This window comes from Narcine bancroftii, chromosome 6 (assembly GCF_036971445.1).
Source record: "Narcine bancroftii isolate sNarBan1 chromosome 6, sNarBan1.hap1, whole genome shotgun sequence".
Taxonomy (NCBI): domain Eukaryota; kingdom Metazoa; phylum Chordata; class Chondrichthyes; order Torpediniformes; family Narcinidae; genus Narcine; species Narcine bancroftii.
Genome location: NC_091474.1, coordinates 44,242,423 through 44,261,600, shown reverse-complemented (window position 1 = coordinate 44,261,600; position 19,178 = coordinate 44,242,423). Strand labels below are relative to the sequence as shown.

At 45.7% G+C, this 19,178-nt stretch overlaps 1 protein-coding gene and 1 pseudogene across 8 annotated transcripts in view; both read right to left on the bottom strand.

Moving 5' to 3' along the window:
- LOC138736041 (transcriptional repressor CTCF-like) overlaps positions 1–19,178 on the bottom strand; it is a 332,424-nt gene that overhangs the window by 109,201 nt on the left and 204,045 nt on the right. The window lies entirely within an intron of this gene.
- On the bottom strand, positions 15,353–15,466 carry LOC138737849 (U6atac minor spliceosomal RNA; annotated as a pseudogene).

Genomic DNA, 19,178 nt, shown 5'->3' with positions numbered 1-19,178 from the left:
CCTTGCAGGTCCTTGTCATCCCATTCCCGCTGACGCGCTGCCTCATCACCCCTGCAAGGCCTCTCATTGCTCTGTCCCTCACGCCCCTCTCTCTCCTTCACCCAGCAGCCCCATTCAATTTTCAGCGTCTGAGCACTGGCGACAAGGCTCTTGGCTTAACTATCCCTTTATAAGGCGATGATGAGTAGCTCCTTGAGCTGTGTGTGTTAAACAAGAAAGTCTGTAGATGCTGGGGACGAGTGCAATACACAAACAGCAGGTCATACAGCATCCATAGGAACTAAATTGTAACCTACGTTTCGGCCGACAGGTATAAGTAAAAATAGGCAGGTCCCCAAATAAAAGGGAGGGGGAGAGGAGGAGAGGAGAGAGGTAGGGTAAGGAGGGGGAGCACAGGCTAACAAGAAAGAAGTAATAGGTAGGCATTAACCTGCTCGATATCTGTCCCATCAATGCAGACAGGTGCATGGCCCCTCAGCCTCCCCTTCCCAAAATCCACAATAAGTTCTTGGGTCTTCTTTACATTGAGAACAAGATTGTTATTCAAGCACCACCCAATCAGGTTGTCGATCACCATTCTGTATTCTGGTTCATTATTTCCAGTTGGTTGGCCAACAACAGTGGAGTCATTAGCGAATTTGAGGACTGAGTTGGCCATGCAGGATATACAGGGAGTAGAGTAGGGGACTAAGCATGCAGTTTTTGAGGTGTCCTGTGCTAATGGTCAGCAAGGAGGACAAGATCATGTTCATTATCGTCTGACTGTATATACACAACCAATCGAAACATCACTTCTCTGGACCACAGTGCACACATATAACTGTATAAACCCAATGCACATACATGCATGAAGGAATAACATAAATATACGTAAATATTTTGGAAGATATTTTGGATCCAATTAGAGAGGGTGGATAGAGTCCCAGATCCTTTAATTTGGTCTTGAGGCTAATGATAGTGTTGAACGCAGAGTTGTACTCAATGAACAAGGCTCTTACATACAGGTTTCTGTGGTCCAGGTGATATTGGAGGGTCAGCAAGGTGGTGTCTGCTGTTGACTTGTCATGACAATACAGTAGGTGAACTGGAGTGGGCCCAGGTCCTTCCAGTGATAGGCATTGATTTGTTCCATAATCAACCTCTCAAAGCACTACATCACAGTAGACATCAGTATCACAGCCAATAGTCATTAAGGCAGGTCGCCTTGCTATTCCTGGATAACTTTCTGAAGTAGGTGGGGACCTTAGTCTGCTGTAACAAGAGATTGAAAATGTGTGCAAAACTCCAGGCAGTTGGTTTACACAGGTTTTATAGGCCATCAGGACTTGGGTCTCGTGAGCGTCCTTGATATATTTTCCCTCTCAAAATGAGGCACTAAGCTGGTCTGGGAGAGATGTATCACCATTGATGATACTGCCTCCAGGTTGGTCAAAAATTGTCTCTGAGTTGGAGATGGCTTTTCTAACATTGTACCTGGTCCTTCTGTATGTTTCTGAACACTGCAGATCAGCTTTCAGCAGACTTCAGATGAGGATACACCCAGGTAGTTTTAGTAGGAACACATTTGTCCACATATTTTCTGATGAAGTTGGTGCCACTGAGGCATATTCATTCAGATGTGTCTTCAACTCATTCTGGAGTCCTCCGACGCCAGTCAATCGCAAAGCCACTCCCCTCCCTTCTTCTGACAGTTTTCACTGCTGGTTACGTGCTCCTCAGCTTCTTGACGGTCTGCGGGAAGGAGGAACACAGCCAGAGGGTCCGACATTCCAAAGTGTGGGTGGAATGCAGCGGTCAGTATTGTTGATGGTGGCGAAGCAGTGGTCCAGAGTCTAAGAAAAGAGGACACAGAATAAAAGTGTGTCCCTTTAGAACAGAGAAAAGGAGAAGTTCCTTCAGCTGGAGGGAGGTGAATCTGTTGACTTTCTTGCCACAGATGGCTACAGAGGTCAAGTCATTGTATATATTTAAAGCAGAGGTTGATAGGTTCTTCATTGGTCAGTGTGTCAAAGGTTAAGGGGAGAAAGCAGGAAAATGGGGTTGAAAGGAAAAATGAATCAGCATTTGACTAGTGGAACAGAATGGATGGGCCAAATGGCCTAATTCTGCTCCTAAGTCTAATGTTCTTATATTCAATTCCCTGCTGAATTGCCTCAAGCTTGTTTTCATTGTGTTGCTTCCATGCTCTTCCTCTGTTCATTAATTCCATTGGCTCAATCAATCCTTCCCATATGTGTTTTCCCAACAGATTGTTTAACCCTAGAGGGCACTGCCACAGAGTCCAGTTTTGTTTTCATTTGACAACAGTACTTATCTACTTTCTATCCAGACTTTAGTAGATCTTATTCAGGAGATGGAAACTTCACTGATTTGACCCCAGCACACAGTCAGACAGCATCCTCAGAAAGAGAAACTAGACCAGTGGTTCTCAACCTTTTTCTTTCCACTCACATACCACCTTAAGTATTCCCTATGCCATCGGTGCTCTGTGATAAGTAAGGGATTGCTTAAGGTGGTATGTGGGTGGAAAGAAAAAGGTTGAAAACCACTGTTTTAATCGTCCCTAATTGACTTGTTATGTGCATGGTTTCATAACTCCAAAGGAAATGGGCCAATGACAATTTTTCTCAAGCAAATTATTTCAGCAATAATTGGGTCTAGAGCAGTGATTCTCAACCTTCCCTTCCCACTCACATCCCACCTTACGTAATCCCTTACTGATCACAGAGCACCAATGGCATAGGGATTACGTAAAGTGGTATGTGAGTGGAAAGAAAAAGATCGAGAACCACTGAACTAGGCAATGTTTGGATGTCAGTTCAGACGAAGGGTTCAGGAATGGGACACCAGCTGTTTCTCTTTCCACGGATACTGCCTGACTCTTCCAGGTAAACAAGAAAGTCTGAAAACCTTGGGATTGAGTGCAATAGACAAGCGTGCCAGAAAAACTCGGCGGGTTCCGCAGCACCCACTGAAAGTAAAGGCTAACTAATGTTTGAGCCCTTTGTCAGGTATATTTCAACATCTTTTTCTCCAACATCGGTTTATATTTCAGACTTGCAGCATCTATAATGTTTTTGATTCTCACATAATTAATGAGGCTCACCACAATAAACCATATGATTCAGAGCCAAGATGGGACCTTCCCAATCTCTACCACACCATGTCATCCCTCAAACCCTGAGGGGAATTTCTTCAGAAAGTGCCTTTGATTTGGCAGGTAAAAATGGAAGATTCTCAGCAGATCAGAGAGCATTTGCATAAATCGCCGTGCTAGTAAAACCGGTTGACGAAATCCTCTCAAGATTGGAAGAGTGAGCATTCCAACAGCTTTCTAGCTCATTCAGGGGAAGGGTAAAAACAGGAACAAAGAGATGTATGGCAGTTTGGAGGGTAGGTGTGCTTACTTTGGGTGGCATGGTTGGCACCACGCTGCTACAACGCCAGCAATCGAGGCAAGGCTGTCTGTAAGGAGTTTGTACGTCCTCCCTGTGTAGAATTTGCATGTCTCCTCGATGCTTGGGTAGGTTTCCTGCTGGTGCCCCCACATCTCTGGTTTCATCCCATCATAAAAAAATGTACCGGGGATTGTAGGTCAGTTAAGTGTAATTGGGGCAGCAAAGGGCTCTTGGGCCAAAATGGCCTGTTACCGTGCTGCATGTATGTCTAAGTAACCAAATGGAAGAACAGCATGAAGCAAAAAAAATTCATGCCTTCTGAGTCCAAAAGAAGGCTGTACATAGAACACTACAGCACAGTATAGGCCATTCAGCCCACAATGTAGTGCCAACCTATGCAAATCTACTCCACAACACTCTAATTTTTCCCCTATTTAACACCCAAACCTTCTCTTTTCTTTACATCCATGGGCCTATCCAAGTCTTTTGAATGTCCCAATTGTACCAGCCTCTATCCCCATCCCCGGCAATGCATTCCAGTCACCCTCCACTCTCTGTGTAAAAAACTTACCTCTGACATCTCCCCTCTCACCTTAAACAGATGTCCTCTGGTGTTTGCTATTGTCTCCCCAGGAAAAAGATGCTGGCCATCCACCCTATCTATACCTCTCGTAATCTCACACACTTCCATTAAGTCTCCTCACATTCTTCGTTTCTCCAAAGTCATACCTGTCAGAGAGGAAGATGGATGTGTTTGGCAGATGTTCATCACTGCAGGGTCCTCAAACCAACCATCCTCTATCTCCCCATCAATGACTTTATTTATATCAGAAGGTCAGAGGTGAGGATGTTTGCAGATGATTACATAATGTTCAGCTCCATTCACAACTCCTCAGCCAATAAACAGCGGGGGAAGATTAAAAATGACAAGATCATCGGGTGGAGAATTGAACTGTCCACCTACAGTTATGAGATCTTGTAACAGCCTGGGATGCTGTTATGGAGTCCAGAGGACCCCAAAACCAGCAACAATAGATATGCACCACTACTTAAACAAAAGTAGTTCTTAATTATATTTGAACAAGAAAACAGAATTAAACTTTAACTTATTACTTAACCTACTTAATCCCCCCATCTAATACAAAGCGCAGGTGTGTTTAATATATATTTAAGATTAGAAAAGTTCTTTGGATCACAGTCCAATCTCACTGGTTGCAGGAAATTCTTGTACTGTGCACAGAAGTTAGCATTAACAAAGTTCACCAGTCTTTGATGCTTAACAGGCAAATGATTACCACTCAGGAAGGTTCTTGCTGGTTTTCAGAGAGAGATTCCTTTTGTTCCAGGACATCCGCAACCGATTCCTTCTCAATCAGTCTTGCTGACTAAACTTGCCCCCTTCAGCGTTCTCCAGATGATCCTCCTTCTTTCAGGTCACCTTTCAGACAGCCATTCTTCTCCTTTGACCAGGCAGCCTTCCAAAGTTTGGCAGCTTTGTCCTTCCAGAACTGATTTCTGTCTCCTCTCTCTCTGTTTCACACCCTCCCTCCCTGAGAGCAAAATTGTTTTGCCCTGCCTGCAAAGATCACATGCTCTCCCAGGCCAGCTGTATTCTGCAACTTTGTTGCTGTCTTTGCAAAATACATTCTGCAAAAGTCCTACAAAAATTCTGTTTTGAAATGTGTGTGCAACCTGGTCTAGCAATCCCTCCCAAGCCACCTCTAAATACTCTGTCACAGATGCTCAATAAGCCACTTGATGCCTAGTCCCTGGAAACCTATACCAAGGCACAGGTAGATCACCTCCAGGCCCTCCATGATAGCCTCTGCCACCAAGCTCTACCAACCTCCTGTATTCTGTGGAGGAGGTCAGGGAGCTGACCTGTAACTGTTCGGTCTGTGTGGAGTTCAAGCGGCTGGAGAAAACTCAGCTGATCAAGGCCACTTGCCCCTTTGAACTTCTCAGTATGGACTTCAAGGGCCCCTTTCCATCCACGAATCAGATGTGTACTCCCTGAATATTGTGGGCGAGTACTAACGTTTCCCATTCGCCATTCCCTGCCCGGATGTGACCACGCCCATGGTCATTAAAGCTCTGCGCAACCTTTTCACCTTGTTCGGATACCCCGGTTACGTGAGGTGAAAATAAAACAAGGCTTTTACTTAAAAGTGCTGTGGCCCTGGGGAGGTGGGGGAGGTGTAGCCCTCCCCCTCCCCCCACTCATCCACCCCATGGAGAATACCTAATGTAAATTACAAGAAATATGAGCTGCAGGGAGATCTGGGAATACCAGTGCACACTTCACAAAAAGCTAGTGAGCAGATACTGTGAGTATCAGGAAAATGAAGTGAATATCCTCATTTACTGTGAAGGGAGTTGAAAATATGAGTAGATTGGGAATGGGCAATTTCTCAATCTGGTGGCACGGTTTGTGCAACGCTATCAAAGCACCAACAGCCCAGATTCAAATCCACCACTGTCTGCAAGGAGCTTGTACGTTCTCTCCATGTCCATATGGGTGATCCATTTTCCTTCCATGTTTCAAAGATTTACGGGGTTAATATGCTAATTTGTCACATGAGTATATTTGGAGCTCGTGGACCTGTAGGAGTTTAGAAACAGTTATTATTTTAATGGTAGGAGTTCTGAAACAGTTATAGAAGGTAGAAAGAAAAAGCAAGAAAAAAACTAAAATGTTCTTTGTGTAAAATGGCGCATGAAAAACAGCAGAACAAAGAAAACAAGATAACAGAGGAATTTAAGCAGACATAGAAATATACATATACACACAAAGAGCTTGTTTAATAGGGGGTGGGGAAAGAAGGTGTAAGCACGGGAGAAAGTTGGAGTCAGTCAAGAGTCAGACGAATAGGGAAAAGTGCCAAACCAATCCAAGAAGGACAAACGTAAGACAAATGTAAGGGGAGGTAAAGTGAAAATTGTATAAAAACAAAGAGGCTTCCTGCCCTTGGGGTACTTTCCCAAGGTAAGGGAAGAGTACCCAACCTTGCAATGTTGTAAATATAAATAAATGTTCTTTGTTCTCAACTTTGTCTCGAGCATATTTTGTGAACGTGAAGGCACTTCTCACAACTTGGGGGCTCGTCCGGGATCACACTCCTTCCACTGACTGGCGCTTGTCTGAAGAGGGGTCGGTGCACCCCGGCTGATTTAGCCGGACTCCTGGTCGCCGAGTGTCCAGCCAGTGGACATAGCGAGTGATATCCAAGAAGAGACGTTGAGAACAAAGGACGGGACAGCCATGCGAGTGACGTGCTGGGAAGGCTCAACAGCCGGGTAAGACTGATTTATCCTCCATGGGTGGGGGAGGGAGCAAAAAGAAAGGTCTGAGAATAGGACAGATTAATAGAATTCCCCCGGGAAGCCCACTGGGGAGTTCCACCATGGGTGGGGGGAGGGAGCAAAAAGAAAGGTCTGAGAATAGGACCGATTGATAGAATTCCCCCGGGAAGCCCATTGGGGAGACAATTGATGAATTGGGTTGAGGGAAAGACCCGCGGGAAAGATTAAAAAAAAGTTATCCAGTACTGTTACCACGAGTGGCCTGAGAATCCAATTAAGGGGTCTTCAGTATCTTGGCCAAAATACAGTTCAGATAAGGATTGGGTATGTCAGGCACTGAATACGTGGCTTTATGAAAATAGACCTGATGACTCCGAGAGCAGGGATTACGCTGCCTGTTGGTTATTTGTAGAATCGAACCAAATGGTGATGACTACAAGGGATCCGGCAAAACCTAAGGAACAGGAACCCTTGGCTCCTCTTCCTGAAAATTGGGACCCCTTGCAGGCATTACCTCCACCATATCCTGAGCTGGCTCCTCCCTTGCCCTCTCCTCCCCGCTCGCTTTATCCTCCCCTCCCTACGTCTTCCACTCCAACCTCTCCATGACTCATTAATGAAAATGAACGAGAAAATACGATAAGGACTAGATTACAAGCTAAAGGCCCTCTGCCGCCTCTTACCCCCCCAGGCATATAACCCAGGCTGTACGGGATTATCGGAAGAGCAGTGTGAAATCCTCCGTGAGGAAGAAGCCGGGGAATTTGATTTGGGTCCTAGACGACGTAAGGGAGACCCCGCTTCACCAGGAGCCTGGCGACCGGACCCGTCCCAGGCGCACATGTGTCCCCTTCGTGAGGTGCCTTTGTGGGTTCCAGGAGGTGCGATAGGATTTGTTAATGTTCCGCTAACTAGTACGGAAGTGAGGAATTTTAAACGAGAAATGAAGTCTTTGATAGAGGACCCCCAAGCCTGTGAAGAGCAATTAGGTCAGTTTTTGGGACCAAATATTTACACCTGGGATGAACTAATGTCCATATTTAAGGCTTTGTTTACTCTAGATGAGAGGGGAATGATTAGACAAGCGGGAATTAGAGTATGGGATCGGGAACACCAAGGAGGTCCAGGAGCTGTGGCGGGAGAAGATAAGTTTCCCTTGGTGAATCCAAATTGGGATAAAGGAACTGCTGAAGGCCAAACTCGAATGGAAGGGAATGAGAGAGTCGGTATCCAAGGGGCAAAATGTTAAAAAGGCATTTGAAGTCCCTCAAGGCCCAGAGGAGACTCTTTCAGCTTTCTTGACTCGATTGCGGGCAGCAATACAGCAATATGGGGGGTTAGATATAGAGTCGCCGGCAGGGGAACAGTTAGTTTTGACAGGATTTGTTACAAATTCAGCCCCAGACATAAGAAAGAAACTCCAAAAGACTGAAAATTGGCACGAACAGGGATTATCACAACTTCTACAAATAGCCCAGAGAGCTTACATTCAGAGAAGTGAAGATAAGCAGAAAGGAAAGGCGAAGATATTAATGCAGGCGGTAAAGGAAGTCATAGATGGACAGCAGGGAAGTCAAAGACGCCGGACCAATGGTCCGGGCGGATGGATGGGAATGAGAGAAAGAGGAGGGCCAGGATTTGAAGGATGGGACGAACCACAGGGTCCCCGACCACGAGTGGGGGCCCCAAGAGGTGGTCCCAACAAAGGATGGCAGACAGGGCCCAAGGTTTGTTACTATTGTAAAAGAGAGGGACGTTTCAAGAGGGAATGCCCCCAGAGGGCTAGGGACACACGGTCCTATGCCCTGATGGAGGAGGAAGAATAGGGAAGTCAGGGTTCTCCCGTAAAGAGTGCCGTGGGGCTGCATGGAGAACCATTGGTAAACTTAAGCATAGGACCCCACGAAGAGGACATGATCTTTATGGTAGACTCTGGAGCAGCTCGTTCTAGTATTCTAACCAAACCCAAAGGAACGGTGCCTAATGGAAAAGTAGTCATCTCGGGAGTCGGGGATCTAATTTTGAAGTTCCAGAAGTAAGGGGCCTCAGGATACAAATGGGGAGAAAAGTAATAAGGGGAGACATTCTACTGGTTCCCCAGGCAGGAATCTGCCTGCTGGGACGGAATTTGCAGGATTTATTGGGTATCGGGACCCGGCCTCAAGGAAAGGGAATTGGGGTCCAGTTCTACACATTGACACAAGAAGATCGCGAGTTGATCGACCCCAAGGTGTGGGCCAAGAAGGGAAATAGAGGGGGGTTGGATGTTCCCCCACTTCGGGTCATGCTAAAAGACCCCAATCAGATTGTCAGACGAAAGCAATATCCAATCCCAATGGAGGGAAGGAAGGGATGCAAACCGTAATTGATCAATTATTATTGGACGGGTTACTTGAACCCTGTATGTCCCCCTTTAACACCCCAATACTGCCAGTTCAAAAACCAGATGGTACTTATCAGCTGATACAGGACCGACGAGAGTTAAATAAGGTAATTCTGGCCCAATACCCCGTTGTGCCTAATCCATATACTATTATGGGAAAAATAGATCCAAATAGTAAATGGTTTAGTGTGATAGACCTGAAAGACGCATTTTGGGCTTGCCCTCTGGATGAGGACATGTTTGCCTTTGAATGGGGAAACCCGTATACTGGACGAAAGAACCAGTATCGCTGGACAGTTCTCCCGCAAGGCTTTACAGAGTTCCCTAATCTGTTTGACCAGGTATTAGAACAAGTGTTGGAAGAAGCTCCAAAAAGATCAGACTGTCAACTAATACAATATGTAGATGATTTATTAATCACAGGAAAAGAACAGGAGGCTGTCAAACAATATACGGTGGATATGTTAAACTTTCTGGGAGAAAAGGGGCTGAGAGTAAGTGAGGCGAAATTGCAATTTGTGCAGCCAGAGGTAAAATACCTGGGCCATCTAATTAGTCAGGGGTGCCGGCGAATAAGCCCAGAGAGAATACGTGGTATTTTGCAGGTCCCACCTCCCAAGGATGCCCAAGAGCTCAAGAAGTTCCTTGGTCTGGTGGGATATTGCCGAATTTGGATAGAAAATTATTCTAGTTTGGTAAAATTTTTGTATGACAAGTTAGCTGGCCTAGATAATTCTCTTGTTGTCTGGACAGAGGAAGAAATGGAGGGATTTAAGAGGATAAAGAGTTGTCTCACCAAGGCTCCAGTGTTGGCATGACCTGATTTGAATAAACCATTTGACTTATTTACTAATGCAAAAGATGGGGCAGCTACGGGTGTATTGACCCAGGAGCGAATGGGGCTCCGGCAACCAGTGGCGTTTTTGTCCAAAGTATTGGACCCAGTTTGTCGCGGATGGCCAGAGTGTCCTGGTAGAAGAGGGTCGAAAGATTACCTTTGGCGCACCCATGACTGTCCATACCCCACACACAGTTAGAACTATTCTGTTACAGCGTGCGGGTAGATGGTTGACTGATTCGAGAATTCTAAAATATAAGGCAATTTTGATGGACCGAGATGACTTGACGCTGGTTACTAATCGGGACCAGAACCCAGCTGCATTCTTAGTATCTCCGTCAAGTGAGACGGCCTATAATCAGCTGGAACATGAGTGCTTGGAAATAATTGATTTGCAAACTAAGATCCGGAGCGATCTAGGGGATGAGCCTCTATGTGAGGGAGAGAGATGGTTTATAGATGGTTCTTCTCGTTGTATAGAAGGAACTCGTTACAGTGGATATGGCATAGTGGATGGAAAAGATGGTTCTGTTATCGAAGCTGGTCGCCTCCCCGGACTCTGGTCGGCTCAGACATGCGAATTATGTGCACTGTATCGAGCCCTCCAGGGGCTACAGGGGAAAGTAGGAACAATTTGCACAGATTCTAAATATGCTTTTGGAGTTGTACATACCTTTGCAAAAATTTGGAAGGAACGGGGATTAATTACAGGAAAGGGCCAAAAGTTAGTCCATGAAAATTTAATAATCAAATGTTTGGATCCTTTAATGCTGCCTAAGGAGGTGGCCGTGGTCCATGTACGGGGACATCAGATAGGGGAAAGCCCCGAAGCCCGAGCTAATAGACAGGCAGATGAGGTCGTGAAGGAAGCATCCATGGGAGAGACTATACAAATGTACGTGTTGTTACCTGTACCCCAGGAGTTACAGAAAAATCCTATTTTTACCGAGGCAGAGCAAAGACAGATGGAGACACAGGAGATGTATAAAACCCGAGATGGACTGTGGTGGACAACAGGCGGGTTACAAGTATTAAATCCGGCAGTAGCAAGACAGGTTATAACCGGACTCCATCTGCAATCGCACTGGGGAACACAGGCATTGGTTGATGCCTTTAGTAGCCGGTACTATTGCTTTGGTATTTATACCCTCGCTAATCAAAGTGTTCAGGGGTGTCCCCTATGTCAACGGGTAAATAAAGCTTCCATGCGTAAGTCCTTGAGTGGTGGTCGTGGCCTGACTTTGCGCCCCTTTCAGCGCATGCAGGTTGATTTCACTGAATTTCCCAGGTCCAGTAATTATAAGTACCTGTTAGTAATGATGGACCACTTTACCCGTTGGGTTGAGGCTTTTCCTACTTCAAATGACCGAGCCGGAACAGTGATTCGATTAATTCTAGCGCAGATAATTCCGTGATACGAAATTATCGAGACCATTGACTCGGATAGAGGACCGCAGTTTACGTCCCGTGTGCTGCAGGAAGTCTGTAGATTTTTGGGCGTAGATTGGCAATTACATACCCCATGGCACCCTCAGAGTTCAGGACGAGTAGAACGTATGAATCAGACGCTTAAACTTCAACTCACCCGCCTGTGTGCTGAGACAGGTCTCTCCTGGTTTAAATGTTTACCCCTGGCTTTGATTCGTATTCGTACCACTCCCCGTCGTGATATTGCCGTCTCCCCGTCTGAAATGATGTTTGGCCTTCCTTATCTGGGCTCCCAATACCAGAGGCAAATGACCAATTTATATCTAAGTGTCTGCAAGAACTTTCCACCACGTTGGCTGATCTGAGAAGGGGGATTCTAGCGCAGATGCCGCCTTTGGAATTCCCCATACATACCATTCAACCCGGTGACTGGGTATTGATAAAGAGTTGGAAAGATGTTAAGTTGACGCCAACCTGGGATGGTCCTTTTTGTGTCCTTCCTGTTACAGACACTGCAGTTCGCACTCGAGAAAAGGGTTGGACGCATGTTTAGCGAGTAAAGCGGTATCGTTCGCCACCCGAGACTCACGAGGACCCACGGGACTCCGAGTGGTGATCCGAGTTACACCCCGATAGTGTTAAATTGACTTTGCAAAAGAAGGATCTAAGAAAATGTTAAAAATTTGTCTTTTACTCTCTATTGTGGGGATGGGTTGTTTCATTGCTGCTGTTAAACTAATCGATGTTACAAGTTGTGTGAAAAATATTTGTAAGAGGACTTACCTTACCCCTCTGTTCCCAGCTGGGTTGTGAAAAGTCCTACTGGATACAGGGCAGCACTGAGGGAGGTGAGAAGGGAGGTGGAATGAGACAGGAGAGGATCTTTGAGGCTTGGTCGAATGTGCCAGTCCAATGCGTAGCAAATGTTACCTTTAAGATTTGCTCCTTCGGGGGCAGGACATTTTTGGCTCTTTGGTGTCGTGGGGGCGGTGGGTCTCGTGACTGTCCACTCCGGGGCTGGATATGTATGTCTCCTGGCTTCAGCAATCCAGGGGACCCCTTAATTCAAACGGCAACGTACCTAGAACTGGAAACGACCATGGCTCCAACTACCACCTCCCCAGATGGAGTCCGCAGGAGCCTGTATGAGAGGGCCAGGAAACAGGCGAATAGACACAGACTTGGGGATAACTTATGGGTTGATTTACATCAGCTTACAGTCCAAGAGCTTGGGGTCCATAACTGTTGGATTTCTAGTGGACCAACCCAGGATGGAACTTGGCCATGGAGAGGTGAGCCATTAGATGATCATACACTTCTTGCCCCAAATCTTTCCACTAGCACTTCTGGTCAATCCCGTGAGTCTTGAAAGTTGGAAAATCATCCACAAGGCTTTGAGTGCTTGGTAAAAGAACACAGCAGGTACCCAAAGGGCAATTTGGCTTCCCGGCACTGGAAAAATATTACTAGTGGAAATTGGATTCTAACTCCGCATACCGGTTTCCTGTCCCTTTCTAATCGATCAGATGTTCCCTGTTTACCCCCGGTTCCCATTAATTACACACCTGACCTTGCCGACATTGAGTTTTGCAATTGCACTGGTTTCAACCCTTATCAAGCCATTCCTGCGCTGAGACCCTTCTGGGAAGATTCTAGTCCTTCTGGCTATGCACCCGACGGATTATATTGGATTTGTGGGAATATGGCTTATACATACCTTGAACTCGACTGGAGTGGGACTTGTTGTATTGGTATGATTCAACCATATTTTCATCTTCTTCCTCCAGATTCCGATGAACATATTTCCACTCGATTACATTCCCCCATACAACGCCGTTCGGTTGAGATCGGCAAATGGGGGGATGACTGGCCCCCTGAACGCATAATTTCATACTATGGACCGGCTACGTGGGCACAGGATGGTTCATGGGGGTACCGAACTCCAATCTACATGCTTAATCGTTTAATCCGTTTCCAGGCTGTCCTAGAAATAATTACTAACCAGACAGCTACTGCATTAGATTTGATGGCAGAGGAACAACAGCAAATCCGGGCTACCGTCTATCAGAACCGCCTAGCCCTGGACTATTTATTGGCTGCAGAAGGTGGTGTGTGTGGCAAGCTGAATCTCTCCAATTGCTGCCTTAAAATTGATACTAATGGACAAGTTGTTAAAGATATCTCTTCAGGTCTACGGAAACTCTCCCATGTGCCTGTGCAAACATGGCACCCCGCCGTTGCCTCATGGTTGTCTACATGGTTTAGTGGCTCCTGGTCATGGATACATTCAGCACTTATCTTTTCTGCCTTTATACTTCTTGCCTTAATACTGATCCCTTGCATCCTTCCTTGCCTCCAGTGTTCGGTTAGACGAGCCATTCGACAAATCAGTCCCATTATGGTTCTGCAACAACAGGATTATACTGAGGTGGCAGAGAACCTTCTGAAACTATGGGAAAAAGAAACCTCTATTATTTAGACAGGTTTGAAAGCATAGCTCTTTTTAAGGAGTGGATTGTAGGAGTTTAGAAACAGTTATTATTTTAATTGTAGGAGTTTAGAAACAGTTATTATTTTAATGGTAGGAGTTCTGAAACAGTTATAGAAGGTAGAAAGAAAAAGCAAGAAAAAAGCTAAAATGTTCTTTGTGTAAAATGGCACATGAAAAACAGCAGAACAAAGTAAACAAGATAACAGAGGAATTTAAGCAGGCATAGAAATATGCATGTACACACAAAGAGCTTGTTTAATAGGGGGTGGGGAAAGGAGGTGTGAGCACGGGAGAAAGTTGGAGTCAGTCAAGAGTCAGACGAAAAGGGAAAAGTGACAAACCAATCCAAGGACAAACGTAAGACAAATGTAAGGGGAGGTGAAGTGAAAATTGTATAAAAACAAAGAAGCTTCCCACCCTCGGGGTACTTTCCCGAGGTAAGGGGAGAGTACCCAACCTTGCAATGTTGTAAATATAAATAAATGTTCTTTGTTCTCAACTTTGTCTTGAGCATATTTTGTGAACGCGAAGGCACTTCTCACAGACCCAAAAGGCCTGTTGCCATGCTGTTCCTCAAAATTAAAAATTAAAATAGCAGGGCAGATATTAAGGAATGTGATCATGTTAATGAGTGGACTCCTAGGAACTTGAAGGTATTGACTCTCTCCAGCCCAGGATGTGCAACATTCATGGATGGCAGAAGGCAGCCAACGTTTCAGACCTGATACCTCCCTCAGGATTCCAATGGATGCTGCGTGACCTGCTGACTTTCTCCAGCATGTTAGTGTACTGCATTAGTTCCCAGCGTCTTCAGACTTCTTGTTTATTCACATTTAGTTCCTTGGCTTGGCCTTGCTCTCAATCCTAATCCACGGCACATCAGCCCCCCCTCCAGTCTTCTGGCACTTCACCCAAAGGCAAAGATGATGTAAATACTTCAGCGAGGGCCTCTGCAACTTCTTCCCTAGCTTCTGGCAAGGTCTGAGGATGCACTTCATTAAGCCCTGGGGATTTGTCCAGCTTAATTCACTCCAAGGCCACCAACACCTCCTCCTTGTTAAATCATACAGGGTCCAGGACATTACAATTCATTTGCTTCATTTCCTTGGCTTCCATGATCTTATCCACAGTAAAACCTGATGAGAAATGTTCTTTTCAAATATTCCCCACCTCCTGTAGCTCAACACAAAGACATCACTTTAATCTTCAATAAGACCAATTCTCTCCCTGGTCTCCCATTCACTGTTAATATTCTTATTTAAATTTTTTACATTTAAAATTTTTAAAATTTAGACATACAGTATGTTATCAGCCCACTAGTCCTTGCCGCCGCCACAATTTACAACCCATTAACCTACAGCCCTGGTATGTTTTGAAAGGGTGGGAGGAAACCGGAGCCCTCGGAGAAACCCCACGCAGACACAGAGAGGACGTACAAACTCCTTTCAGGCAGTGTGGGATTTGAACCCCAGGTCTGGTCCTGATCGCTGGCGCTGTAACAACCGTGCTGTACAAGAACTTGGTTAGATGCCACAAAGTAGGTGGCAATAAGTGTGTTGAGAGCCACTAGGACCTCTTCCATCCTTATTAAGGGGAGGGCTAACCTTCCCTCCTTTCAACATCTCTCCTTTTCCTGTGGAATCTCTTGGAATTTTCCTTTACCCTGCCTGCCATCTCCATCTTGTCAGCTCCATTCAGGCTTTGAACAGTCCGTTCAAAGAGCAGAAGGTAGTTTTATTTAAGATCCCATGACCACAGGGTCTGCACCCAAGACAGCGGCGCCTATGATCGGTGGGAGGGTATTTAGATCAGGCACAATGTGGAAATAAGGGGTTGCAGAGTGTTAGGTCTGCTTTGTTCATGAATGAGTGAGACAAACACCAGGCTGAGTCGAAATCAGGGTTCTTTGTTCTTTATTACCGGATTGTAACACTTGCGACTAAACATTGTTAGTCGGAGAATGCATTCTGCCGTTATCAGCAAAATGGTGATTTTTTATACCCTTGGATACATGCTTAGAACATCATCATATCATTACTTGTCCAATGACTAAAACTGTTGCTATCCTTTCCCTGCTAGCTTCCTGCCTCTCAATCCATCAATGTCTCTCTTATCTTGTAAGTACAAGGATGCATTTACATCTTGTTACAGCCCTGTACATTCCCATCTCATGATGTTTTACCTAACAGGAGTACAAGGACACCTCCCCTTCTTGTTACTGCCCTGTACAGGGTAACTCCCTACACATTCCCATCTCATGATGTTTTACCTTACAAGAGTCAGGGGGAAGCTGAAGACTGGAGAAGGGCACCAGAAAATGAGGAGATGACCCATGGGATGGTGACCACGGTGGCGCACCAGTGAGGGGTTCTGTGGCTGCTACTGATGACTGAAGGAGAGGAACTTGCGCAGGCTGTCGGTTGCTGGTGACTAAGGTCAAGGGACTCGCACCAGGCTACTGACTGCTGGAGACTGGCTGAAGACTGGCTGAAAGGGTACTAGATATCAGAACCAGGATGCGAGAGGATTCCAAGGGCACTGAAGGATTCCTAATCGTATTGGAGGTTCGGATCTGGAGTTCGGGTTGCCAATGGTTTGGACTGGACTCTGTGGAGCTGCAGGGGCTGTGAATGCGCTGGGGACGAATCCATGAACACTCGGTGACTCTGTGTGGGGGGGGCTCTCTTTTGCTTCTCTCTCTCTGACAGTAAGAAGCGCTTCAGGAAATTTCTGCGGATGGTGAATCTGTCTGTAGGTGATGGGCAATCAAGTGACTCCACGAGGCAGTAGATTAGAGTCAAAAGGCTTTTATTAGTTTAGACATTAGATGAGGCTCAGGGAGAATCTGGCTTGGATCCAAGCAGGAAGTGATCTGGGTTCAAGGTCTTGGGTCAGGACCTTTCCCTAATAACCCCTCCTGGAAGGGGTCAGAGGGAAGGAAAGGGTGGTCCAGGCCAGTACAAACAGTTATAACAGTGGTGTTACACCTCGTACCACTACAGCAGGCAAAAGCAATTTTATGTAATTGACATTTTTTTATTACATGACAATATATCTTGAATTTTGAAATACCTGAGGCACTAATAAAGCTTGGGAAATGGCCCATGTTTTAATAATTACTCTACTCTGCCCTTTAAACAACTATGTATCTATGCTTTCACCCCGTGGCCCGAAGGGTGTGTTCCTGTACCATATCATTGTGTGATCTTAATGTGCCTACCAATCTTTTCAGTGACATCTTTTCACTTGTCCATTGAAAATCCAAAGAAACAAGCTTCCCTTTACCTCCTTGATAAGCTGAATCTTCCAAAGACTCAATTTAACAAATGTCATTCTTTCCTGGCCTTCAACCCTGCTGACTCTAGCTGATCCTATCATTGTTTTGTCAGTGCCCCCCACCACTTCCTCAATAAACCAGATGCCTCAAACGCTCCTCCTGCGTTAACCCTCTCATCCCATGCCGCACTTTGACTAACGCTTGAACTTCACAGCAGCTATTATAGTGCCAACACAGTCACCCCACTGAAGTCTTGCTGGGCTGTTGTCTGCTGCTCTCGTTAGTCACGCTTTTAAAATGACTGGCTCTAACCTCAAAGTACTGTTCATTTAAACCTCCTGTACTCCTCCTCTGCTGTCAACCTTCATGTGAAGAGACTCTTCTCATCCCCAGTCTCTATTCTGAGACAACGAGCCCTGGTTCTATACACTCCAGTTGGCAGAATCACCATCCCTGCATAGGGCATCTCATGTTTTGATGAGATCACCCTTTCTAAACCCTAGATCTGTTCAAAACGTACCAGTGGTGTAGGTTAATGGGGTGTAAATTGGACGGCACGGACTCATGGGCTGAAATGGCCCATTGTATGTTCAAGTTTAAAAAATATTAAAATATCAAACCAGGATGAGACTTTTTAGCAAACACTGAGCTGGTGGAAGAACTCAGTGGGTCAGACAGCATCCGTGGCGAAAAATAATCAGTCAATGTTTCGGGGTGGGTCTCTATTGAAGACCTGAAAGTTTGCTCCATGGATGCCGTCTGTCCCGCTGAATCCTTCATTATTTGCTCAAGATTTCAGCATCTGAGGTTCTTGTGTTTCTCAGAATGAGACCTTTTCTCATTTCAGGTCCTTCCCAATGTCAATGGATAGCATAGCGGTTTAACGCACCGCTATTATAGTGCTAGTGACCCGAGCTAGAATCCGCTGCTGTCTCTAAGGAGTCTGCACATTTTCCCTCTGACCTGCATGGGATTTCTCCGGGATCTCCAGTTTCCACCCACCTTCCAACCACGTAGAGGGTAGGTAGGTTAATTGGGAGCCTTTGGGAGGCATGGATTTCAATGGGCATGTATTTTAAAAATATTTCAGAAGAGGCTCAACTCCAGAGAATGGCTAGAAGCCCTGTGGACGTCAAACTTTTGTCCTAACCTGTTGTCCACTCAAGCCTCCAAATGGGAAGAGAAGAATGTTTATCTTAGATTGCATTAAAGAAGCATGCCATGTAAAAAAATCACTGCAAGCTCAGTTTATTACTTGTTATAAGTGGGGAGGAGGGTGCAATTCTTATGCATACTGTTTCTACCACAACCACCCACAGATACCTGATCACCACAAGCACCTCCAGCTTCCCACAATAAAACCAGTGGGGAAGATTATTTAATGTTGCCTTCCTGTGTTGCTCTTTCGTGATATCCATCGCTGTCAATGAGCTCCACTCTCCCCACTGAGGCCAACATAAAACAATGAGTGAGAAAACAGAGTGAACATGTTGATGGAATATTTGGAGTGTGTAGGAGGTGGCTTATCGCCTCATCTAATCTGGCAGTGGTTAAAAAACTCATATCAGAAAGAAACAAAGGGTTTTCAGAACTGCCAAGTCACTCTTACAAAGAGTGTGAATATTTGAGGCAGATGATATCACTAGGAAGCAATGCAGTGGCTGAAAGGGGATTTGGATCAGGCACAATGCAGGGTTCCAGCTCCCAAACCTGGTTAGCTGCAGGTGACCAGTACTTCTCCAATGCAACGTCCTCTGAGGGTGTGAGGGAGGGGAGGGGGATTGGAGGGGGAGGGTAAGAGAGTTGAACATTGAACATTACAGCACAGGCCCTTCAGCCCATATAACTCCACAACAATCTAACCCTTCCTGACCTCAAACCTATAACCCTCTATTTTTTCTTACATCCATTTGCTTACCTACGAGTCTTTTAAATGACTGTATTGTACCTGCCTCCACCACCACCCCTGGCAATGCATTCCAGGCACCCACCACCCTCCGAGTAAAAAAGAACTACCTCTAAAGTCTCCCCTTCTGATAGATCGGGGCAACAGGCCCTTC